General features: G+C 45.4%; 1 protein-coding gene across 1 annotated transcript in view; it reads left to right on the forward strand.

The window, feature by feature from the left end:
• The first annotated feature begins 6,614 nt into the window (after positions 1–6,614).
• Positions 6,615–27,375, forward strand: part of LOC144177964 (organic cation transporter protein-like) — a 326,587-nt gene continuing 305,826 nt past the window's right edge. The window contains exon 1 of the mRNA XM_077705534.1: positions 6,615–6,916. The gene's annotated coding sequence lies outside the window, so the exon portion shown is untranslated. The remainder of the gene's footprint in view (positions 6,917–27,375) is intronic.

Below are 27,375 nucleotides of genomic sequence, written 5' to 3' on the forward strand. Positions count from 1 at the left end.
CGATGGCCAGCAGCGTGTGCGAGATTGATTGATTGATTGTAGGGTTTAACGCACCGACGCAACGCAGGCGATGAGGCGCGCCGTAGTGGAGGGCTCCGGATTAATTTTGACCACCTGGGGATCTTTATTGTGCGCCGAAATCTCGTACACACGGACGTTTTTGCTTTTCGCCTCCATCAGAAAAGCGGCCGCCGCGGCCGGGAATCGAACCCGCGACCTCGTGCTCAGCAACGCAACGCCTTCGCCACTGAGCCACCGCGGTGGATGTGTGCGAGATGGTGCAAGTACACAACACATATTCATACCTTGACTTCGCATCCACTTCTGGAGTTCTCATTCCATCACTCGAGTGGGACATGGGCACACACCCATATGGTAGCGACCCCTTCCCAGCGAAATTAACATATATAGGTAAAGGCTCGAACAGTTCCTCTTCACATAGCAAGTTTAACCAGCGAAAGCTAACTGGAGCACTTCCACAGATACATCTAAATTACAGCACACAGCCATATCACACTTAAACGTAAACGAAACTCCCCAACTCCTATGGCCGCACATCCTTGCTGCTGACAGAAAGTCCATTCCTCACACCTATGCTGCCCCGCGACACCCCAGGAGGCTCTGGTGGGACGAGGACTGCAGGCGAGCACGAGAGGCTCAGAACAAGGCGTGGGGTGTCCTTCGCCGGTACTCTACGTCCGATTGCCTTGTATTCTTCAAACGGGCAAAATGACTTGGAAAACGCGGGCGCCGTGAGGCAAAAAGGGAGAGTTGGCGCGCATTCGTCACATCCATAAACTCGTACACCCACACTCAAAAACTTGGACACTTATACGAAAACTCAAAGAAAAAACAAACACACAGCCTGCCCCTGGTTAGTACAACAGGGGGCACACTGGAAGACCAGGCTAGCACGCTCGCACAACACTACCAACACCTGTCCAGTTCAGCACACTACACCAACACTTTCATAAAACACAAAACATCCTGTCAGCAGAAGTCCTTGAGAGATAACAATAAGTCTAACACTGCATATAACTCCGCCTTTTCATTTCAGGAGCTGAAGATAGCTCGCGGCACCTGTAAGCCGCGCAGACATTACATCCATCTGCAGACAACATTACATACACAATGTTACAACACCTACACGCAGACACACACAAAAGACTCCTCCACCTCTACAACAAAATATGGGTTCCGGGGCACATTCCAAAGTATTGGAGGGAGGCCATAGTTGTGTCTTTCCTGAAGGAGCGGAAGGACCCAACCTCTCCCTCACAACCTGCCTGTGCAAGCTCTTCGAGAAGACGATAAACAGGAGACTTGTGTACTTTCTTGAGTACAACGGTCTTCTCGAGGGCTGCCAGGCCGGCTTAAGGGCGGGGCGATCCACGCATGACCAACTTCTCGCCCTTGAATCATACATCAAGGACGTTTTCATTCATAAACAGTTTTGCCCAACGGTTTTTTTTTATCTTGAGAAGGCCCATGACACCGCTTGGCGTTACGGGATCCTCAGTGACCTGAAGTCTTTCGGTGTTTCGTGCCATATGCTAAACACCCTTGCTAGTTACATGTCTGAAATAACGTTTCGCTTAAGAGTTGGTCAAGGATTCATGTCAAGGATTCATGTGCAAGAAAACGGCGTGCCGCAAGGTATAGCTCCAAGCTGTACTCTCTTTATAATTAAAATGAACTCTTGGTACGGCATTGCCAGCTACCATTTCTTACTCTATGTAGTAGACGACGTGCAGATATCTTTTAAATCATCTAATATCTCAATCTGTGAACGTCAGGTCCTGCTTGGTATTGAAAAACTTGCCAGCTGGGCAGATAAGAATGGTTTTAAACACAATCCAGAAAAAAAGTTCTTGCGTTGTGTTGTACAAAAGGAGGAAGATAACGAAGCAGGCGTGAGCACGCGCCACGATAAGCACGCGCCACGATGACATCGAAAAGAAGCATGGGTAGCTCGGTCTAGGGCTCTGGGTCGTGACTCTCAGTAGCTTCCGCGACATCTTTTATTTATTTATTTATTTACACAGTACCCACAGCGCCTGAGGCATTACAGTGGGGGGGGGTAGTACAACTTAGATCAGAAAAATATAGGTTGTGCCAAAACCCGGGAAAATCGCCCTCCTGAGCATCACCCGCATGGTTTTGTCGATAGACTGCCTTCGAAAGACTCTTGGCGTCGTCAGGAGCGGCGTCACGCGAGCTCTCACCCAGCTGAAGACCTGCTGCAGCAGCCTTGTCCCGACGCTGCAACCCTGAGCTCTAACGTCGACTACAACGTACAGCGAGAGCCTGAGCTCACCGACCTCAACGAGAAAATCGCCGATGCCACGGATGACGACGGGCTGGAGCAGGAGCTCGAAGTAGCGGCAGAGTATACCCGTAAGATATCTTCGCCGTCTCTCAAGCACGCTTCCTCCTACGAAATGCCCAGAGGGTGCCCAGCGCGACCGATTCCGTCACCAGCGCAGGGACAGCTGCTCCAGTCATTGATCCCATTGGTGCGTCAGGCGGGCACACTGCGTCACGTCATCGGATGGTTACGCTTCCCAAGCTCCAGATCCCAGCGTTCTCAGGAAATCTCCATGACTGGCAAGCGTTTTGGCATCATTGTAACGTACGATCAATGAAAATACCGAGCTGCCGAAGATACAGAACTTTAACTACTTACTGACATACTTGATCAAGCCGATGGCTGATCAAGACGTGCGATCTCCGGATATCTGGACTAATAATCTGTGATGATCAGCCACCACTTGTTGTGCTGGATGCAAAGGTTCATTGCTATCCGCCGACGGGGCCTTTCTGGAAATGGTGTTGGTTTGAGAGGTTTTCCTGTTGTGGGTGGTTTCGGCGCATTTATGACGACGCTTAACGGCGTCTTCAATGTCCCATAAAATTCCGGGCCACCAGGCTTTCTCTTTTGCTTTTGCCAGCGTCTTCGTGATTCTAAAAATTCTAAAATGAAATCCACGGGTTCTGTTTATCTGTCGTTTGGTTTTCTGAGGAACATAGCTACCAACGCAGTGATATGCGATAGCCTTGAATTTTTCCCATAGGATATTGTTGTCTACGTTGTGATTAGATAGGTCTTCGAATACAGGTAATTCAGAGTGCAGTAGTTGGTTATGCTGGCGTCATCTGCGCTACTGAAGTCGGGAAGCTTGATTTTCCAATTAGAATGAGCTCCTTTTTCTAAAACAGTAGCCATGCACAAGACAATTTTATGATGACATATACTGTCGAGGACCTTTGGTTTCATTTCATCAGTTCGAAAGTGGTCATTCGGGAATAATAAATCAAGCATTGCCGATATTGATCCTTCAACGTGTGTTGGTTCCTTGATAGAGGTTAAAGCAGGACCTGATATACCTCGGAGTATGGGGATGAAAATTCTGAGTTTCAGCAGCCAACATTTTGCAGACTTAGGTCACCCACACTTTGCACATGAGTTTGCATGTAGATATATAGCTTTTCCATGACGTCACGGCTGGCTGTGGGGCTTCATAAACGCATTCTTTTTGCATCCGCCAAATACCTATACTGCCTCGACGTGTACAACTTCAAGTAGTACAGTAAAAGGTATGTCCTTCGTAATCAGGACACCTACCACCCCCCCGCCAAACGCGCGTGGCCCTGTCTTTTCGTATAATAGTGTATGATAGTGACTTCCGCATTTATTTATTTATTTATTTATTTCCAATACTACCACCCTCATTCGATAGCATAGCAGGTGGGCCAACGTAATGTGCATGCAAGAAGCCTGTGAATAAGCAAGCTTCCTTTATGAGAAAAGAAAGAACACATGCACACATAAACACACATTATTACAGATATTTACGCATACACACGCGCATATTACAATCTGCGAGAACAAGAAAAACAAAAAAAAGCAGCTCAAACATGTAACATAGCGCAAATAAATCTCTCCAGCAACAAATTTTACATCTGAGAGCTAAAAATGCTACATATGTGCCAAGATAGATTCGCGTGACAATAAATGTCATTGCTAAAATTGGGGTTCCAAACCTGCAAGTGAGCATTCAATTGCATCAAGTTTGTTCAGCATAGTTCGGGCATTGGTGTTTAGAAAGCTGACGTCGCGTGATCTCGTGTCCGGCGAGGACGTAGTACTGGTAGACTGTCTTGGTTTTTTCGGGGGACAAAATGAGGTGAGGTTTCTTTAATAGGAACGTAATTGTCTTTTATCTTGATTCCAACAGAATATTGCATCATTTATGTGTAGTTATTCATACGCTAGCGGCTCCTTGTCCTTCATCTGGAGCCACTCTTTCTCCGTTTGTTTGGTTGCATCACATTATGTAGTTCCCTGATCAATAATACGTTTCCGTTTACTACAACCATGTTTATCAGTCGCATTGGTATTTCGCCCGTATCACTGATATTTGGGGGTAAATTTTTACCTCTGCTCTTCTCTCGTCAAAATTTTATAATTATTACCCTTCCCGCAGTCTTTCGTGTCTCAGTAGCATTCGGTGGATATATCAGTTCCTCTATTTCCCTAAAGTTATCATAATCACTGGATGAATAACTAGCAATGCTTGCTCACCTTCTAAATGGTTTGGTAAACCACTGACATTCTTTGGATTGATATTACATTTTCAGCCTACTCGTTACATGGTTCTGAAACTTTCTGGATGTGCTTTTGTCGTTACGCTGTTTTTCTGTCAACCAGTGGTGACTTTTTGTTTGATTTTTGCATGTACTAAGTTCTCACACGCGGTTTTTTTCTCCCGCTAGCTACCCCACTTTTTTCAATTTATGGAATTTCAATTTATTGCTAGCCTGGCTATGTTCTCTCGACGCCTTTTCTGCAGGTAAACATCGTATTGAAAATGTGGAGTTGATGGAAGGCATCAAACATCATCATACTGGAATATGGTAATGGTATTGATGATAGCGGAACGGCACATGAGGGCATGCTGGCACGACGGCAAGGTATTGGATGTTGGCATGCTCGTGGACAATGGCATGTCGGTAGATGACGGTATGCTGATAATGGTAGCGTCGATGCTGGCAGGTGGGGTGGCGGTATGACTGCAGATATACGAGAAAGGTTCTTGAAAATTAACTTATTTTTCACTATGAATATATTATCCTGCATTTAATATAAAATATTATCAGTGGCTCCGAACGGGTGGGCGAATCACGCACCGAAACATACACAATCCAGATCAACTGAATGCAAATGTATACCCACATTGCACATGCATTCCTTAAACATCCTGACTTGATAATTACGATGTGGTCCTTTGTTTTGGCCATTCTTCTGTGCCATAAAAAATCGAAAATTTGAAGAAAAAGAACATTTTCACCAAATTAAGAGGAAAACATCTTTCTGGGACTGCCTTCACGCCATGGCACAGGTTCATTACATGGAACGGTGCTTTTGGCCTGCACTGCTAAAGGAGGCATCGCATGGTGGCAATATCGTTCCTGATCAAGGGTTTTAGTAACAAAATTGCTAAGAAATGAACCAGTTCAGTAGATTTGTTTATTTATTTATTTATTTGTGGTACCTTACAAGCTCAATGAGAGCATTGAGTAAGGGGGGTACAAACTTCAAAGAGCAATAGGGCGGTCATCAACAACAAGGAATACACAGAAAGTAACGCAAAATCGTGACAAAACATGAGCAGTAACTGACAGTGAAATAAATGTAAAAACGCGAAGTTTTGCCGATATGCAGAAAGATTGGATAACGAGAAATTCAGGGTACAAGAAAGAAACACAGTAAAAACATTCGGAAGGCCAAGGTATAGAATTCAAGTGAGCAGCAACGGCAGTGCGACTGAGCGACAAAAACTGGGATAACAATAACATACATCATAGATAAAGCATAGTAAAAAAATCGGAAGGCCCAGGTGTACAACATACACACGCATTGTCCAAAAACGACACACTGCCAGCCGTACGGGGGCCCGTACCAACATAAATAGCAAGACCACGGTGAGTACAGCAAAAACTAAAGAGAACCAAGAGAGAAACGTGAAACTAGGCATGAAGCTAAAGCGATATTATTGTGATGAAAAATGGTTACACACATGTTCGCGAAATGAATCTGGATCGGTGATAGAGGCAAGGCAGTCGGGAAGATCGTTCCACAATGATATGGCCTTAGGAAGCGCTGATAAGTTGAATGCCTTCGTTTTGCCGTAGATGCGAGTGAAGCAAAGACGTCTGGACATGCGCAATGGTGCTGTTAGGGGTAGCGTAGACAGTGTTCTGCTGCGAATATATTTATGTAGCAAACATAACAGTGCAACAGAGCGGCGAATGTGCAATGATGAAATTGAATGTTCTTGTTTTAATGTTGTTACACTGCAATGAGTGCTATAATTGCGAGATATAAACGGGGCGGTTCAGTTTTGTATGAACTCTATCATTGTGGTTAAGTAATCCTGGAAAAGGGACCATACTGAAGACGCAAATTCCAGCTGGGGGCTTATATAAGTGAAATAGACCAGTTTACGGACGCTTGTTAGAGAATTTCGTAGATTTCGCCGGATCATTCTGTGAACGGGGCAGCAGAGACCGGCAGCTTCAATCGGCTCCGTTCTACAAACGGCGTTCTTGACTTTCGCAGGTTTGTACTCCGAACTTGTGCAGCTGAGTGTACGAGCCGTCGACGCCGCAAGCCCACGAGGAACGCTTTGCCTGACCGAGCCCCGTCGTCATAATTTCTGCGGTGGACTGGATTTTTCCTGCCGAAAGACGACCAGCAAGAAGGCTGCACCGGAACTGCGTTCTGCGCACTTTATCCGGCGCATCTCAACTGGCGGACAACCACCCACCGTCGTCGTCATTCTGTGAACGGGGCAGCAGAGACCGGCAGCTTGAATCGGCTCCGTTCTACAAACGGCGTTCTTGACTTTCACAGGTTGGTGTTTCTTTTTTTTATACTTAGCGAGTACTCTTAATGGGATTTCTGCCGTCTCTGCTGCCTCCGTAGACGTAGTGCTCTATGTTCTTAGTCGTAGTGCTCGTAGTGCTCTATACCAAGTTGTCTATGTCTGGAACTAAAACGAGGAGCGGGTCACCTGAAGCCTGTTTGTCTTGTAACAAACTGCTCGCAGCTAATGGGAACTTCTTCGTATGCTCTGAATGTCAACTCTCTTGTCATGTGGGAGGTTGTTCTGGCGTTACTAGTAAGGTGTTTAGGAAGATGCCTCGCGAGAAGAAAGCCGCGTGGAGGTGCTCGACCTGTGTGAGCTCAGGTAGCGATGCATCATCTGAAAATACGGAGTGTAGAAGGCCCAGCAATACTGAACTGTCCAACATTAGTGAAAAACTGGAACTACTACTTCCACTCACCTTAAAAGTGGATGCCCTCCTTGGCATGAAGGTAACAGTTGATGCCATTGAAAAGTCGGTAGAAATGCTTGCCAACAAGTATGATGAGTTTGTTGACAAGTTAGACAAGCAGGACAAAGCCATAGCCGGCCTTGAAGGACGGCTCGGAAAGGTAGAGGAGGCCAGCTCTCCTAACGAAATTAAACATCTGAGACATGAATTGAATCAGTTGGAACAATATCGAAGGAGGTTGAATTTAGAAATTCATAAACTTCCCGTGAAACCCAATGATGATGTGCTAGCTCTAGTGAATGAGTTTGGGGCGTCACTGCAGCTTCACGAGATAACAGAGGGGGAGATTGAGGGCATCCATCGGCTGCCAGTACGGTCTTGGAACGTGCCTGCAATAATTGTTCGGTTCACGTCCAAATCCACGAAAAAAAGTTCGAAGGCAAAAGCCAAGAAACTGAGGAAGGGGGAGTCACCTGTCCGGTTTTATGAGAATCTCACGCCTTACAACAAAAGGCTCCTGTGGCTCACGCGTACAAAAGCTGCTGAGATGAACTACCAGTTCGCTTGGAAAATAAATGGAAAGATTCTGGTCAAGAAGCAGCCCGCAGCCCCAAATATCAGAATTCTTTCTGAGGGCGATCTCAAAAAAATCAAATGAAGGACTCGTGTTCGTTAACGGAAATAAGTCACTATAATAGATGGTTCAGTATACACGACTGATTACTTTAAAGAGTATGTATCAGCCAACAAATGGACTCGTAAGGCGTTGTCATTGTTTCATTTGAATGCTTGTAGTCTAAGAAACAAGACGGAACAACTTGAACTATTTTTCAGTGAACTTTCACTGGAATTCAGTGTTTTGTGCTTTACTAAGACGTGGTTCTCTTGTACGAGCGATGTCTGCTGTTTTGAGGGTTACGAGCACTTCGGTTTATTTAGAACAGAAAGAAAAGGTGGCGGTGTTTCTCTTTGTGTGAAGGCTGGTGTGAAGTGCTCGCTTGTGCCAGACTTTTTGTCAGTTACGAGAGATTATGAAATATTAACAGCTAACTGTGGCACTTGAATAACAGTTGTGTACAAGCCTCCCGATAGAAGAATGAAAAACTTCTTCGACTGTTTGGAAAAATTTCTTATTCATGTGTCCCTTTCAAAACTAAAATCAGTTATTGTAGGAGATATAAATATTGATCTAATGTCGACGGGGAGTGCACAAAGCGAATTTCTGACCACTATGTTATCATATGGTTATGACAACCTTATAAACTGTGCAACACGAATTACCCCTCTTACTGAAACTTCTATTGATGTGTGCTTCGCTAATGCTGTACAAAACAAAAGGGCTTCTGGTGCATTGAGTGTAAATATTATTGATTCTATTCTATGTTTTGAATTACCATATCTGCGTAGAAATACCTAACTCTTTGCAGAAAGTGAGAAAAATTAAGGATGAAATTGTAGCTACATTTCAGTCTGTTATCTCGATTAGACTGGTCTGATGTTTTAAATGAAAATGACGCAAACTGAGCGTTTTCAACTTTTTATCGTAAAGTTATTGATGCGTACCACAGGGCTTTTCCAGCATATATTTTGAAGAAGCATAAAAAGGTTAGAAAACCGTGGATATCGGTTTCTATTTATAGTAGTATTAGCAGAAAAAATAAATTATTTGCAGAATTTCTCCAGACCAAAAATGTTGAGGTATTTAAGGAGTTTAAAAAGCTTCGCATTGAAGTAAATACAGAAATTAGGAAAGCCAAAGATTCCTACTACAGACATAAGGTTGAAAATATTGATCAACAACACAAATTTTGGAAAGCTTTTAATGAGCTGAACAATGCACAAGGTAATACAGTACCTACAGAAATAAATGTCAATGGTGTAACGATTTCTGGTACACAATTATCTGACAAGTTTAATGAACACTTCCTGTCGTGTGGTCTAGCCCAACGATCGGCAAAAAAACGTCATCCCGTAACCTACATTAACTCCCATGTTCAAGGAAGTATCTTTTTAAGGCCATCGGACGAGTTAGAAGTACAAAATATTATCGGTTCCTTGAATAATAATAGCACAGCAGGCCCTGACAAAATCAAGGCTGGACCAATAAAAGCCGTAGCTTCTCTTATTGCAGCACCATTTAACCATGTATGCAATTGTATACTTCGCGACGGAGTGTTTCCAGATGAACTCAAGGTTGCCCGTGTGACGGTTCTTCACAAAGGTGGTCCAAAAGATGATTTAAATAACTATCGTCCAATTTCGATTCTTAACGTTTTTTCCAAAATTATAGAACGAGTAATTTTTACCCCAATAAATGAATACTTAGAAAGTTTGCAAGTGATAGCTCCTCAACAATTCGGTTTCCGAAAGAAAAAGTCGACTGAGTTTGCGTTAATAGGAGTTAAAGAAAAGCTGATAGAAAACATTGAGAATAAACTGTATACGGTGGGACTTTTCCTTGATATACGGAAGGCGTTCGACTCCGTAAAACACGACATCTTATTGTACAACATAGGTCCATACGGCATTAGAGGAGTTGCACAAAACTAATCAAAAGCTATTTGACCGATCATAAGCAGTTTGTATTGCTAGGTGCCACGTCGTCCGATTTTCGTTCGATACAAGTGGGAGTACCCCAAGGATCGATACTCGGTCCTCTCCTTTTCTTGCTTTAGATTAATGATATTCCCAATATTCCTCACACGCAAGAAATAGTTTTGTACGCAGATGACACAAATGTTTTCTTTTCTGGAAGTGACCTAATGAAACCACAAATAGATTCGAATTGTTGGCTAGAGGAACTCTCTCATTGGCTTTACGCTAATGAATTGCAGGTAAATATAAACAAAACAAAGTAAGTTATGTTCACAGCCCGAAATACACCCCCGTCAGAAAATTTTTTACTTTGCTTCCGCAATAACGTAATTCAATCCACTAACACTAATAAATTTTTGCGAGTGTTTTTTAACGAATATTTATCCTGGAATCAACATATCGATCATATAAAAATAAAATTTTCACGCATAATAGGCGCATTGTGGAAGGTAAGGAACCAAATTCCTGCAAGGTTTAGAACCATTATATATTCTGCCATGATTCAGTCACATTTGCAGTATTGTCTGCTAATTTGGGGCACTACAACACATTCCGATTTGCGTGCACTGTTTGAACTTCAAAAAGATCTATTAGAGCATTAGAAAACTTAACATATACTTAAGAACTTAAAACTTAAGAAAACTGAAGATAAGCAATGTTTACAGTGTTGGAGATGTTTGCGCCAAATATGGTATGATCGATGTGTTCCAGCTTCACAAGCGCAAGCTTGCGATGTACGTGTATTCACACATAAACGAAAGTGGGGAGCAGTTTGAACATGCGTATCTAACCAGAAATCAGTTTTCGAATTTAGCACTAGTAAGTACAAAACGCCGAAGATCCCAACCAATTGCGGCTTTCAATGTTTACACCACCTAATTCCTAGCCTCTTGAATAAAAACAAGGACTTAATGGACATAATTGATCAGTGCCCATTTCTTAGTTGCTTCAAGAAATCATTGACTTCGTTTGTATTTTCCGTGTGATGCTGTCTGCTTACGTTTTTGTTTTGCGATGTAACCGCGGTTTTGTATATCATATACGTTTTTTTTCTATATATAATCCCTAGTACCTATTCACCTGTGTGTACTTTCTCTGTGTTTCTATTGTAGTTGAGCTTGTTTCCGTTTCCCTGTTATGCAGAATGTATGGAGTCAGGAACCCAGACAGGTGCAGTTTGGCACCTTTTGTTCCTGTTACTTTAGTTTGCTGTATGTAAGAAAGTGATAATGCTTTAAAAAAAGAAAAAATATATAACGTAATGTTTTGAGGCTTTCGCACAAAAAACTAATGTGTGCCGACCATGAAAGATTGGGTGTTATATTGACGCCTAGGTATTTGTAAGAAGAGCACTGAACTATTGTATCATTTTAAAGCAAAGCTTTTTACCTCTACCCCCCAAGGGTTCTTTCGCGACCGTTGGTGTCAGCAGAAAACTCCAGCGAACAAATAAAAGAACTTCCTGGCACCGCCGGGAATCGAACCTGGAACTAATAGACTAACAAAGCGGAAGCCCGTTGTCTTACCGATTTAGCTACGAGTCCACGCGAAGACAGGGAAGACAGGTGGTGTACTCACCAAGCACATCTACGGGTTTACCCCCATTGTTCTCGCTGAATGCCACGTGAAAGCGTCACGCGACCACTCACGCCCGTCTAGCGGCCCTCTGCGCACCTTGCTCATGTGCTAAGAGTTACCAAAATTAAAGGAAGCTCACACCAATGCATGGCATCTCACTTCTAGTCCGCCAATGGGCTATCAAGCCTGTGGCCTCCAGTGTTCACGTAAACAATCACAGCTCCTTGTCGTCCGCCCTCACGCCAAACCAAGGAATACATTCAAATACTCCTTGATGGTCAGGCCATCACTCCAAACCCCAGCATCAAGATCCTGGGCCTACATTTCCAGGCCAACACCAAGAGTGACGTCTCCTTGCAGCGCCTCAAAAACAGCATTAATCTAATCATACACATGATCAGGCGAGTTGCCACCAAGAAGCGAGGCCTAAAAGAATCGGGTACCGTAATATTAATTGAAGCTTTTGTCCTCTCGAGAGTTACTTACGACAAACCCCTATCTTCTTCTCGACAAGGAAGACATAGAGATGCTTTATATAATGATTAGAAAGGCGGTCGAGCAGGCCATTGGTCTTATCATTAGTGCGTCCACACAGAGGCTGCTTAGCACAGGGCTCCACAACACGGTGGAAGAGCTGATAGAAGGCCATCTTTCTAACCAGAAGGTCCGACTCAGAACAGAGATGGGTAACCGCATGCTTAACCAGATTGGCTGGGCAGCCCAAAATGTCACTCAGCTTGACGTACTCACAGACTTTTGGCGACTGAAACTAAAGATGCTCCCTTTGCTTACAAATATGAACCCCTCACATGACGAGGGTCACCGAAAAGCACGGGCTCAAGTGCTAAACACCACCCTCGGTGGGGATCATGCAGTTATCTACACAGATGCCTCCAAACATCGGGGGCAGCAATACGCCATCATCGTGGCTCCTTCCAGAATCAACCTCCTTGCGTGTACCTCGCTCAGGACCCAAGAAATGACGGCAGCAGAAAAGGCAGCCATCACCTTGGCTCTCGCTCAACCAGGGGTTCGGAGGATAATCAACGATTCTGAGAAAGCCTACTGGAATTACCAGTAGGGTTGGGTGTGCTGACCTGCACTGCGCGTGTTAAAAAAACACTCCCCAAACGGTTCCATTCACCTCATCTGGACACCCCCTCACGCTTCAATGGAGGGCAACAAATACGCCCACCCAACAAGCCTGCGCTTTTACCTCCCGTTCTATGGAGCTGCACGAGGACAGTCACCCGCGTGTCACGTTCAGGGAGATAACCTAGCATTATCACCTTCTGAGACAGACCGTACCTTCGCCTTACCCTGACCTTTCGAGAGAACAACAACCTACCACACGGCTCATACAATCCGGGCTCCTTCCCACAGCCTACGCGTCTTCACTTAATGTATCCGAATCGCTACGACGCTGAATGTAAATTTTGCTCTTTAGCCCTGACCGCCCTCCTCTCTTTCCATCAACTACCCAACAAGAGCAATGGGAGATGCTGCTGTCCAGGCCCTGTCTACCTACCCAGCTTCAGGGGGTGGACAGAACACAGGCTGCGCGGACTGCATATGGGCCCCAGAGAAGGAGGAATCACTCCCCAGGGCTGCACTCTGGGCCGCTCAGAAATAACAGAAGTATTTCTTCTTCCTCCTCCTGCTTCTCTTCCGCAAATCTCGTCGCCTCCGTCCGCGGCGCAGAGACGGAGAAGACAGATCGTCTAACACCGGGTTGTAGCTTACTTTAATTTTATAAAAAAAAAGTTTCCACTCTGGCGCTACACTAGTACAACTCAACCAAACACCGTTGATGCTTCAAGCATTGATTTAACCTTAACAAGAATATTTCTTTGAAGTAATAAATGGTGTGGTTAAGTGCATTTGACTTCTCTCTGGTTTTGCTATAAGTAGAGATATGTGAGTGAATTTAAGTGACGTCGCATGGGTAATCGTTATGGGTGCCGTTTACAGCTTTGCTTTCCAACCACATTCACGGGGTGGATTGGCGCGATTTTTTTGTGTTCTTTAGTATTTTTGTGTTAATGTTGTCGGTCCCCGATGAAGTAGACAGTTTAAGTTGGTCAATGAGGGAAGCAATACATTCCACTGTAAGAGATATTGGTTCCATAAACGCCCAGTCGTAATCTGCAATGAATGGTATGTTGGAATGGTCTTCTCTTGTATATACTTACGAAAAGAGCCTGTTAAAGGCAAATGGACAGTCACTATCTGAGAGGGGTTTTTCATCATCATGTAACAAGATATGCTGACGGCCGGTTCCGGTGGTTAACGACTGCCAAAACGTTCGGGGGTTAGATTTCAAAATAGAAGGGAGGTCATGGGAAAATATTTGTCTTTCGCATCCGTAATTGCAGAGCAGTGGCTCGCCGCGCACTCATCGTACTTTTTCCATGCAGTTTAAGTTTGCCCATTTTTGGCGTTTTCGTACAACCGCTTTTTTCTGTTTCTGAGCCGGCGGAGTGATTTCTTGAACCATGGGTTCTACCTGTCATTCGTCATTGTAAATATGGGAACAAACGTATCGACCAGGCCCGCAAAACCTGTCCCGTCAGAGACACCAGTTTTCGTTGACGCTGCGAGTATCGAACAAGGGCATTATCCCTTCAACAAAGAATACTTCAAGGTCTGAGTTGATTGCTGCGTAATCGGCCTTGTTATAATCTCGTATAATTTTGCTATCTTTACCTATGTGACTAAATGGCACTTGTATAGGAAAATGGAGTAATTTGTCGTCACTTAGACCGTCCCGATAAGTGATTGGCCCGCTAGTTTCAGGAGCATTACTTAAAATTAGATCTAATAAATTAGATCCACGTGTTGGTGCGTCAACAGTTTGGAAGAGGATAAAATCCTCTTCCATGAGGAAGGGTTAGGAAGAGGAGGAAGAGTTAGGGTAATGAATTCTACAGAAGCATGACAAGGTGAAGAAAGAGACGGCCAATCAGCATCGCCAAAGTTAAAGTTTCCGAGGAGGTAAACGTTGCCGAGGAGGCACAGCGGCCGCTATACTTTTTCTAAGTTCATCACTAAAGGAAGGTGACTCAGTGGCTAAGGCGTTGCGCTGCTGAGCGCAAGGTCGCGGGTTCGATTCCCGGCCGCGGCGGCCGCTTTTCTGATGGAGGCGAAAAGCAAAAACGTCCGTGTGTGCGAGATTGTGTGTACCAGAAAGCTGGCATATGTTTTGCACCCACACACACCCCGTTGTGTGGTGGTTATTCCACGGCCCAGGTTCGACGTGTTCCCTATTTCCATCTCACCATACATCGTGGCTCTGCAGCTGCAAACTGACAAGCTGGCGTTGCTATTGATAGGAGTTTATGCAGCACCATCGGTACCCCTTTCTTATATATTAACATCAGTAGAAGGAATTTTAGACAGTCACTATGGTAAACGTTGCAATCGCCGGAGACTTTAACTCAAGAAATCCACTATGGGGTGGCACTGTTTTGAACAGCCGTGGAGATGAGCTAGCGAAATTTATTCACGCTCGGCATTTACTGCTTTTGAACGACTCCAGCTCCATACCGACATACGCAACGCCATATGCTGATACCTGGATTGACATCACTTTAGTTGCTGGACCTATCTGGACAAGGGAAACCTTCTGGAAGGTTCGAGACACCCCTACACTTTCGGAACACAGATATATCGAGTTTGGCCTTCGATCGTCTTCTCTTTCCTGACAGAAACGCCTGACCAAGACTGGAGCAAGACGACTCGTGGAAGAGCTTGTTGAGGACCCTTGGCTTAACGACTTGAACCCGCACCACGTGGCGTCACCGGACTTACTCGACAATACTTTAGAGTGTTTCTATAACAAAATTCTTAGGTTAGAACAAAAACATGAACGTGCACCTACAAAATTTAACGGCAATATTTGGTGGACTGATGAACTAGCCAAAGAAAGATCTACTGTTCGCACACTACGCCGAAGATATCAAAGATGCCGCGATCCGCTATTGAGGAATGAACTCCCTTTTATCTATTATATGTCTCTGGCCAGATATAGATGCTGAATAGAGGAAGCTAAAGAAATTGCCATTCGAAGAAATTGCACAATGGCGTCAAGAAAAAATATCTTCGGCCTCCCTTTCACCACTGCTTTTCAAAAATGCTCCTCCCGATCGGCACTTCCGGCCCTCTTGACTTCCAACGACGACCTAACTACCAACACATTGGAGTCTGCAGGTCTTCTTCTGGAGCGCCTCCTGCCAACTGACTTAACTCAGAATGACACGCTCGCTCATCGTGCCTTAAGAATATTCGTTACCAGAAACGCGTATGCAACGCCGACCCACGATGATGATTTCACCATTACGGAACTTCAAAAGGCAATCAGAGATTTGAACCCTAACGCTGCTGCAGGACTTGATTGTATCACGACCTACATGATGCAACTGTTATTTCTTTTTGCATCTCCGTTTTTGCTTTTGATATTTAATGGTGCTTTACACCTCGGCCACTTCCCACCGCACTGGAAGAAAGCCAGGGTTACCTTTCTCCTGAAGCCTGGTCGTCCTCCGCAAGAACCAAAATCATATAGGACAATTTGCATCACCTCCATTTTTGGCAAAGTCTTGGAACGGATGCTAAATGCACGTCTTTATTTTTTCATGCACCGGCCGCAACTTCTCCACCCCAATCAATACGGATTTACTCAAGGACAAAGCTCCACTTCTGCTCTATATGCGCTTCGATTACACCTGCAGCAGTGTAGAGATGAGGGAAGTCTTGCGTTAATCCTCTCTCTCGACTTTGAAGGGGCTTTTGATTCCATCTGGCATCCTGCTCTGCTTTATTTCTTTCGAACTCATAACTGCCCTTCCAACATTTACAATGTTCTGTCGTCGTTTTTGAAAGGCCGTACAGTTCATTACAAGACGTTTTCGGGAGAGATACAGGCAATGACAACAAAAGGCAGCCCTCAAGGATCTCCACTGAGTCCTTTGCTGTGGAATGCCTGTCTGTATGATTTACTCAAATTGGAAATGCCAGACGATGCGTACATACAGGCATACGCTGATGACACCATAATTCTAATAATGGGTCGTACGAGAAGACAATTGGAAGGCATTGCGGAGGAGGCGTTGAAGAGAGTACATCGATGGTGTCAAGGTGTCAAGTTGGTACTGAATCCCGCCAAATGTGCCTGTCTCCTCGTATCCCGTGGTGAGCGAGGAGCAATACGTAAGCCTACCGTGAGACTGGGCGGGGTCAGTATTAAGCAAGTCACCGAACTAAAAATATTAGGTGTCATGTTTGATCATCACTTGACATTTGTGGCTCATACAAATTATTTGAAAGAACGTATGGAAAAAATGACGGCGGCCTTAACAAAATTTGCCCGAATGCATACTTACGTGAACAGAGATCACTTGCGACAAATTTATCTACACGTTGTACTGCCTGTGTACCACCACGTAGGAGCTGCCTGTGGCAGCTCCTACGTGGTGGTACACACACCAGCACGACAGCTTGAAGGCTCATGTGCATTCTCTAATGAGATCTCCTTTATTTGCCGTTACAGGAGCATACACCACCACTCGCACTGCTGCCCTCGAGGTGATTGCAAATGTTCTGCCGCTGAGCATTCACCTGGATATTCAAACTCGATTATTCCTTCTTTTCCACCGGCAGCAAACCATTACGTTTCACACACTTACAGTTAACCCGTCTGAAATTGACTTTCCCATTGACTTATCTTCAATTCATACGGCACGACGAACTAGCATTCCCTTCCAGCGCTTGAGCGTCCAACAGGTACCTCACATCATGTCACGACCGGGACTGCATGCGTATACAGATGGCTCCCACACTTCCACGTCTGCTGGTGCTGCATTTGTCGTTTTTTCAGACCTTGACACCATACAAGCCGTCCAAAGATTCCGCTTGGTTTCTCCCACTAGTTCTTTCAATGCTCAAACAATAGCCCTGGACCAACTAATCCAGTATTTCTTCTGTAACACACCCACTTCCCCGTTGCACATATATACAGACTGCCTCTCCCTTCTGATGGCCCTGAACAACCCTTTCACCATTTCAAGCAGCATCCAAATCCTCAAGGACAACATCAGCTCTCTTGCATCCATCGTACCAGTACATATGTACCACGTCCCCAGTCACTCTGGAGTCTGGGGAAATGAACTTGTTGACATCATAGCAACTCACGCCGCAACGCGAGGTGTAGATGTGCACGGCAAAATCACTAAGCACATGGTGCGTTCTGCTTTACTAAAAGCTGGTCGCTTAGTGTGGCAGAACTCCTGGTCGACCAATCACTGCAGTACAGAACTGTATCGATGGACCCCGATTGTTTTGGATATACCGAGGTGTTTCCCGCCCCCCAGGAAACTGACCACATTGTTAACAGGCCATGGACGTTTCCCGCACTACTTTTACCACCTGCAATTACAGAACAATTGCCTGTGTTTTTGTGGACACACTGCCTCATCTGTGGCTCATTACTTACTGGACTGCGTTAAAACAAGACCCTACATCCACAAATTGCAGAGGCTCACAAGGCACCCCCTTGAACTACCACACCTGAGATCTCTACTTAATGACAACGCTGCAATCAAAATCTTTACAAACCTTGTGGACTACGTGGCTAGGTCTGTACCTGAAGTTTGACTGCCTCGCCTGTCTTTTTGGAAGCAAACTTCAACAAGATACGCAGTCATAAGCCGTCACGTGACTTGTGTGGTGATGTGTTGCGCAGTGTAATACGGCAGTGTGGTGATCTGTGGAGACTGTACCATCGGCCTAATACGCGTTACTAGTAGCTCCTACGTGACCTAAGTGCGGTTTGGTGAATGATGAACTTTAGTTTTGACCACAGTGATGCAGACACGGCAGCGCAGTGAAGTGTATTTAAAGTGAATGACTGTACAATGTGAAAAGCGGTGCAAACTGTAGTGCACGATAGTCTTTACTTTACCGACGAGTACTGTTTATTTGAACTATGTGGTTTTGTGTCACTTCTAGCCGGTTTATTTCTGGTTGATTTGTTTTAGAGTGATCGTTGTGTCCATGGGTCTGCATGTGGTGAGAAAAGGGTCATTGATGTACCAACTAATTTTGCATAGTTCTGGAACTCACTGTAATGACACTGCTATAGTGGACTGTTTTGCACGTATTTTTTTGTGTGTTCTCATTTTATAACGCTTTTCAACTTTTCTCGCATCTTCACTGTCATATTGTTAGATTTAAAAAAGTAGCTGTGATGTATAGGATTATTTTAGTGTGGATGTAGACAGTAGCGCCTTTGGATGTGGAGTGTGATTTTTTTCTTTTTATAAACATCGAATTGGCTTTTTTCTAAAAGTATTTTTGGCCTAGTGCCTATTTTATTTATTTTGAATTGGTTTAAACCTGCGTTAGCTTTGTTGGTGCGGGTTTTGTCCTCGATTTTTTTTTAGTTTTTTTTTTAGTGTGTACATTAGAGGACAGGAAATAAATGGGATTAAATGGTCAAAATTAATCCGGAGCATTCCACTACGGCGCGCCTCATCGCCTGCGTGGCGTCGGCGCCTTAAACCCTGCAATCAATCAATCAATTAAAGGAAGGACCTGCATCGGGTGGCCGGTAGCGAGCGCGTATCAGTATTTTTCAGGAAGCGGAAAAGCAGGCAGCTGAAACTATTTCGAGTGGTGAGTGTGTATCAATCAGAAACGATGGCAGTGTATTCTTTATCGCGATCAAAACACCGCCAACCTTTCATTCAGAACGGTCACACCGATAAATACTGAAACTATTCACGCCCGAAAGGAGTTCTGCATCGTAAATATTTCGGTAAAGCCACGTACGTCTCAGTTAGGACAGCAAAGTCCGTATTGCTATCGTCCAAGATCGAAGAGATATTATCACGTTTCGGCGGCAGGCTACGGATGTTAGTCAACGTCACGTTTAGTGGTCATACCGAGGGCGAGGAACGTGGCCAATGTTGCTTCGGAAGTTTATTTTTACCTGCTTTCTTATTTAGCTACCTCTGAGAAAGAACAACCAATTTTGTAGAACTGTCATAAACGTATGTCTTGCCATTCATTTCTTACCTGTCTACTCGCAGTTTAAAAGCCTGCTTGCTTGGTTTCGCAAACTCGATCAACTTTTTTCGGGCTTTGCGGGTTGCAACAGAAAAATCCTGACGAATAGAATAATCTGTATCATTAAGTTTTTTTGTAGATTTTTGTACGATTTGTTTGTCTTTAAACAGAACGAATTTAGCAATTATTGGCCTGCACATATCTTGAGAAAACCGGCCAAGGCGGTGAACGCGTTCAAACTGCTGACTTGTGAGGGTGATTTGAAGATTTTCTTCGCGAAATTCTATTAGTTTTTTTCTCTGAAGCTTCCCAATCTTCAATAACTTCAGCTTCCATACCGAAAAACAGAATATTCGAGCGCCGCATCCTATTTTCTGCACTATAACATCGGGATGTAATGTGCTGCATTTTGTCATTTATACCCTGTAAGCTATTCTCGGAGAGGCTGGTTTCACCCGGACAGCGGGATGCAATAGACGCTTCCAAGGATGCAACTGTATCATTCAGTTGTTTAATTTCAGCGTGAGTTTCGGCCTGCTTTTCTTTCACTCCTTTGAGCGCAGTCAATACTGTCACCTGCCCCACTTCCAGCCTCCTCACGGTTTCTAGAATGTCCGCTAGAATCTTGTCATTGGGTCCCGGGTTTAGCTCAACGTCCCCCGAACAAAGTAGCAGCATGTTAATGACACTGTCACAGATTCGCGACGGCACCGACAGGTATCGCTTCACTGCTTCACATAAATCTGGAGGGCACGACACCGCTAGCCGACAGTAATTACTGGTTTTAACACCAGCGCTGCTGTTCAGGTAACTGACCTGTAAGAGCATCGGTGAACGCCCCATTGTTGATGCGATGTCGTGCCCAGGTGAAGAGCGGTCCGGTGGGCGTTTATATGGGCTTGCCAGTGCGCAGATGCCAGTTGAAGACGTCGCTTGTTGCCAGATTATCTGCTCCTTTTCTTCCAAACCTGGCGGGCCGAAGCATGTCTGATGAACGCAAAGCTGGCGTTCTGTGGAAACAGCCGGCCAGGAAACGAAAGGACAGGAACTGAAGGCAAGCTGTAGCGTCACCTGTAACTAGAGCATCGGTGAACGCCCCATTCTTGATGCGATGGGAGAAAATTCGTGCAAGAAAATGGGTCATTTCGTAATTTTATATGCTTCACCCACGTTTTAAGAACTTAATTGCAAAATACTTTTACAAGTCATTAACTCTACAATTGAGGAGACGCCTTTCAGTCGTTTCTAGACAAAGCTGAAGTGACCATGCGATGCTGTCATTATGAAACGTTTTCTACCCATGTGACCAGTTACGCAACGCTAAAGCTGCCTGGCCATCATATTCTGACGTACCGGCTGTTTCCAGAGTTTTTCTACTTGTTTTTCTGCCCTCTTTCGAATTTTCTTCATAATTTTACTTTTACGTATGAGGCGTCACAAAGCCACTAAAGCAAAAAAATAACATTAGAAATAAACGTGTGGCCTCTGGGCAGGCATGGATACCTTAGCCGCTCGACTATAACCAGGAAAAGAGTACGAAACCAAGAAATGCTGCTTAAGTGCCCGTGTGTGCTTGTAGCCGGGTGCATCAATCTTATTTTTAGAACTTCTAATAACCCCAGAATTTTAACCACCAACTTTCTGTTGAATGCTCTAGAGTCAGCTATACCCGCGCATATCCTGATGACACTACAACATTTTTTATTGCAGGGAAGCAATCGAGCTCGGTGCATAGGATTCTCGTTCCTTATTTTAACGCTTCGGAAGTAAAGGATGTCTTGATTTGAATTTCAGAACATCCCCAACATCCGTTGCTAAACATGTTCGACCAGCGAGTTCTGATTTCACACCCGTCAAATTAGAACCAAGCTTGGGCACGAATATTGGCTAGCAGAACGACAGTATGTATACAATAAAATTTAAAATCCATCAGTGTAATAGGGAAGACGTACTATTACAAGGTCGTACAAGATTGAAAACAATGCTCAGGAGCAACACCCAAACTGATGGCGAGCCGCGAGCGTATGTACTTGCAAAAACATAAATGTGGGTAAGCCGAGAAACTGTTAAAATTTTCATTCATCCAAATCTCGGCACGTGTCTTAAAATGGAAGCGAGCTCGAACAGCCACTTCAGGTTCAGCCAGCGTGTACCAGTTCGGGCCTTCAAGGCAGAGAATCTCGCAAAGTAACGTTACACACTGAGTCAACAGTTTTGTGTGGAAATTTATATACACAGCTATAATATATTTGAGTGGATAACTTCACTTTGTTGGAAGGATTGAGCCGGCATATTGTTGCACCTACTTCTGAGATATTTATTTTGCTGCAGTTCGCGTTTTGGGATATTTCACATATTTTTTGTTGCATCAGCATCTGTGTATTTTTCTCAAGCAGAGTATCAATCCCACCTCGAAACCGAGCAGGGTGGAGGATGGGAAGAGTAGCTGCAGTGCATTAAAACTGTCACTCACACCTGTCACAGAACCACCAAATTCGTATAGTTGCATCCCGTAGACGGTATTGAAAACTTGCTCCCAGTGTTTTTTTATTTTGGCCATAGTGTTAAATTTCTGTTTTTAGCTAAGTAAGCATTAAGGTTGGTACTGTTATGTGGCTGAATTTTTTGCTCTGGCTTCCCTCTTACACCTGTGTAAGTAGTTTTTTTTTCTTGCCAGGTCGACCTATTCTGAGTGCAGCTGTTTTAAGATTAGGTCTGACGTGTGTTTTTAATTAACAGAATGCTCTAAGTTTGCTTATGTGATTGTGATTTGCCGTCAGATATTTTCAGGGGGTCCTGTGCTCTAAGCGATGTTGATTTGTACGAATTGGGGCACCACTGGCAGTAGTGGGAAGATTCTCCTTGTATACACTTGCCATTCAGAGTCATGGCATAACCTATCTAGATATTGGTAGTGGTTTTTGGACCAGAAAAAACCACTGCAATACCAGTCCAACTGCACCACACCTTCAGGCAGAGACTGCTACGCGTAAACAGCATCAATGACGGGATATCCCCTTTAAGGTTACTGTTGAGACTTATGAAACGTCTTTGTGCGATTGCATAAACAGGGGCAGAATTCTCAGTTTTGACCATTTCATGTCCACTTCAAGGCGTCCGTTGCTAGAGAGCCCTGACTGGCTGAAAGCAGACAGCCACATGTGACACAGCGCATCCACAGGAAAGAGGTCTCAGAAGTGCAACTATGTCACGACTGAAGCAGACACGAAGTGGGCATTTCTGAAACACAACTCAGAATTCTTCCCCAAGACAACTGCGTGGTTGCCATGTCTTCTGCAGTTACTACCAGTGGTGCACAGAGCCCCTGTCACACAGACGAGGAAAAGGGGGGCGGGGCTCCTGAAGTTTTTAAGTTGGAGGGGGTGTACTAACTCAATGACCACATAAACGGTATTGGTAAATAAATTACGATTGTAAACTACGTAACAAGCCCCTGCAGCTTGTCCGCTTTTTCCCACACAGATTAGCCATTTTGAAATACTGCAAGAAAATGAAGATGAAAATGAGGGGAGAGCTGCGTAAATATGTTCACCTCATCAAAATATTTTTTTCTTATTTTGAATCTCCCTATTGTTTAATGTTCTCTCCTTGCCTTTTACATTTTTCCGCCATCCTTGTTAATCCCCTCTAATAAAACCCTACATCCATCACAACACACGGCTATTTTAAAAACAACTTTCCGATGCAAGAATGACTCCCTCTTATTTTAAGCGACCTAACTTGACCATCACCCGGTTTTGTCTCATCCCAACCCCTTACAACGAGTTCCACAGGAAGTGTAAATGCTATCAATGTTGCAAAGCCACTGTTAAGTACGTGCAAGGCCCATGCTGTTAGATCAACAACTCGGCTTAGATGGCACCTATTTTTAGCACGTAGCGTTATGGGTCTAGCAACCTGCTCAGTACGCTGGAGATCAGAACACGCTGCACCGGAGATCAGAACACTGCTGCCACCCAGCTGTATTCCAGAGGTGGGACGGAGCAAGTGCGGCTGACATATTGTTTGTTCCTTGAATTAAAGGGGCCCTGAAAGCATTTTAGCACACAAAATGAACCAGCGCAGTCGTTAACTTGGGTGGTCAATGTCATCTGCGCCAATTGCAAGATTTTTATGTGCAGCGGGATGATCATTTTTTCGTTGCAAAGTTTCTTGTCGCGTTTCCACCCGTTCCTCTAAGTTATTGGGCTCCGTCATGTTCTGTGTACGTTAAAGACTCTCCCAAGCGCGTGACGAGGCAGAAATCGTGCAGTTGGGCGGCTTTTTCTCTCGCTTCCGGCGAAGAGAATCGTCGTCCGCTCAGCGTCGACGGCTTGCGGCGGCGCCTTTGCTTAATTAGCGCTTCCTGCAGCTCAATTACCTCTATCGTGTTTCTGCATATTTTTTCTTTTTTTACTCTATTATCACGGTTCTCGATAAGGCCCGTTGGCTACGCCTACGCAACTATGACACGACCACGGCGACGCCGACTTCAGAGTTGGCAGGCCACCTTGTTAGAGTGTACTAGAAGTTTTCTAGTACACTCTCGAAGTCTTCTAGTACAATCTAGCACACTCTAGCCTTGTCAGACGACACCGACGTCGACACGAACACGTCGACCAATCGAAAGTCTGTGTTGTGGGATTGGCTCGTTGACCGAAAACCGCCACGACGACCGATTGTCCGAACCGCCGTCTGGAATCGATCGAGAAGCGAAAACGCCATCCCAATATCAATACTTCCATACTTAATGCGGGTCTGTCCTGTTACTTCCTAGAGTGTGATGCAAAGTAAGGTCCATGAAGGTCATACACCTCAACAGATGCGATCCGTATTTCGGCTTACGACGCTCCGTCTATTCGCTTTGGCGACAATTAGGTTTCCGGAGTTGGAAACGGCATATTCGTGTACGACCAGCAACGCTTGTAGAAAATATAAGCTCAGTTAATAGCAGAAGAGGAGTTACGGAAGATTATATTAGGTAATAAGGAATCAATATCGACCAAAGGTTTTAGCGTAAATCGTAAAACAAAAGTATGGCGAGCACTATTCCTCCAGGGCGAAATCGCAGTCGCAGCCCGAACAGCGCTGTTGCCTGCGGTCAGCTATGGGGGGGCTTTATGAAATCTCACTGCGTAACTGTTATTAAAGAAATGCTCAGTGAACCAGCCAAGAATCCTTCCAATCATGTACAAAACATTAATGTAACACAAAAGGTGTGTCTCAGTGTAGTATAGGCACCGGCCCCGCACGGGGCACCTTGAGTAATCTTGGTGATGGTACTGGTGACACCGTGGACACCGAGCCTCCATACTCACGATGTATTCTACGGTTGCTAGGACTTTTAAGTTGAAGGACATAAACCACAAACGGTGGCGATCGGAGCCCAGGTCAAGCTCCGGCGGATGGGCTCCCTGTCTGTTTACCAGTCAGGGAGCTCCGGGACCTCTCTCGGTATCAGGGTAACCCGAGCGAAGAAAGTACCCTCTTCCCGTGCTTTTTTCTATGCTCTATGAAAAATTCAAACCCCCTAAAAACGTGATCGGTCCCTGTCAACGGGCCACACCGAACAATTGTTTCCTCCACCTCTAAGATTGAGCTTCCCATAGCCCGACTCGTTTCGTTCTCATGGAGTCTCTTGACGCAGCCCGCCCTCTTGCTTCACAATCAGTATTTCTGATCACAAAATACCTTGACGGAATAATGGGGAAAACCTACAATGCCAAAAAACAATGCACAGGTGAACTCCTTGTTCAGGTGCAAAACCAGCAGCAGGACTCTACCCGTCTTGGTAAGACGAAAATGGTCGATGTGGACATCAGAGTCACAGCTCACCACAACCTGAGTAGCTCGCAGGGTGTGATCTCTAAGCCAGATCTCTTTACCGATACAGATGGGGACCTTCTTGAAGGTTTGAAGGATCAGGGCGTCACAGCCGTGCGCCGCATCACGATGGGCAGGAATAAGATAATCCCCACGAAACATATCCGGATTTTCAACCGCTCCTCGCTTCCAGAATATATAAACGCGGGCTTCATTCGATGCTGCATTCGTCCTTAAATTCCGAAACCGCGCTGCTGCTTCAAGTACCAGCGGTTCGGGCACAGTACAACCTCTTGCCGCGGCAAAATAACCTGTGCGAAATGCGCTGCGCCGGACTACCCCACCGACAACTGTGATTCTGACAACCTCACATGTGGAAACTGCAGGGACCCACATGGCCTACTCCAGGAAATGAGAGGAATCGCAAGTGTAGAAGAAAATAATCAATCTCAAGCTCATAGAAAACATCACCTTCCCAGAGGCGCGAAAGAGGTTCGCCTCTTTCCCCCTGGGGAGATACGCCGACGCAGCTAGCCGGGAGGCGGAGCGCCGTCTGGTTTCCACAGGGACACAGTTCAGCGAGTCTGATCTGGTCCCACCCACCCCCCCCTTCCTGGGTTGCCTCCGACAGCCCAACCAGTCACCACACCCCTTGCTCAGCCCACACGGGTTTTGGTGGCAACCGTTCCCAGCGGGACCGATGCCGCTCCTGCCCCTCCTTTCCAAGCCTTCCAAGCCTCCAGCAGACTGGGGGCTGCTGAGGCCATATCTAAAAAATAATTGCGCAAAAAATGGGATATACGGACGAAAGAAAGGCCGGACACACACGGCGCAAACACCGCAAAACCCTCTTCCTTATCGGCAGAGAGAACACAAAGCGAACTGTCCACGAGAATGGAGGCCACCCGTTTGACAGAAATCTTTGGCCTGGGTTGCTTGCACCTCACCAGAACATCCACGCCCTCCGAGACGATACGGCCTACCTAGTTGTTAGGGGCTAGCGTAGAGACGTCTCGGACGTTGGGCAGCAGTTCGGAGGAAGATTTTCTTGTCTTGACGGCAAACTTAGGCCCGAGCGAGAGAACATATCGAACATTCTCAGGCAGGGCCACCGATTCTGGAACATGGATGGAATTCCGCGAAGACAAGTGCTACGACGGCTGCATTCCTCGTATGGTACGTAGTTGTAGTTGCCAGAGGTGCTCCGCGAACTGCTGTCCTACGTCCGCAACGTCTCTAGGCTAGCCTCTGACGACGAGGTAGGCCGTATCGTCTCGGAGGGCGTGGATGTTCTGGTGAGGTGCAAGCAACCCAAGACAAAGATTTCTGTCAAATGGGTGGCCTCCATTCTCGTGGATAGTTCGCTTTGTGTTCTCCCTGACGATAAGGAAGGAAATTTTGCTATGTTTGCGCCGTGTGCCCGTCCCACGGTGTAAGAAACTATTCTTACACCGTGGCCCGTCCTTAACTTCATCAGTGTCTCCAATTTTTTGCGCGATTATTTTAGTTATGGAATACCAGCATGACCAGGATGCTACCCTCAATTAAGACACTGAGGACATGGACGTGGGGGCCACCGCATCAGCTCCGACCTTCTTCCCACCCCTTGTGCCAACCGGGGCGCTCGCTACGCCAGTGGCGGTGACAGCTCGCACAAAGGGCACCCGAATGGGTACCACGTCCAGGCGGCCCAGTTCGTCGGGCACTCCCAAGACATCTGATGACGAGCTGGACACCGGGCCGTTATTGTCTGCAACGCACCGCAAGGAGCGGCCTTCAATGTCCACGACAACAGAAGGGACCAAAATCTCCCTCCAAGAGCACAAGCCCCGAAACGAAAAACGTGGACACACACACACACACTCCAGTAGCTCCTAAATCTTCATAATGGAAAGAGAAAATATTATTCAATGGAACTGAAGAGGCTTCCTTAAAAATGTCGATAATGTCTAGGAGATATTGCATTCGAATCAA

Source organism: Haemaphysalis longicornis, unplaced genomic scaffold (genome assembly GCF_048455015.1).
Source record: "Haemaphysalis longicornis isolate Haplotype H1 unplaced genomic scaffold, Haemaphysalis longicornis Haplotype H1 scaffold_1, whole genome shotgun sequence".
Taxonomy (NCBI): domain Eukaryota; kingdom Metazoa; phylum Arthropoda; class Arachnida; order Ixodida; family Ixodidae; genus Haemaphysalis; species Haemaphysalis longicornis.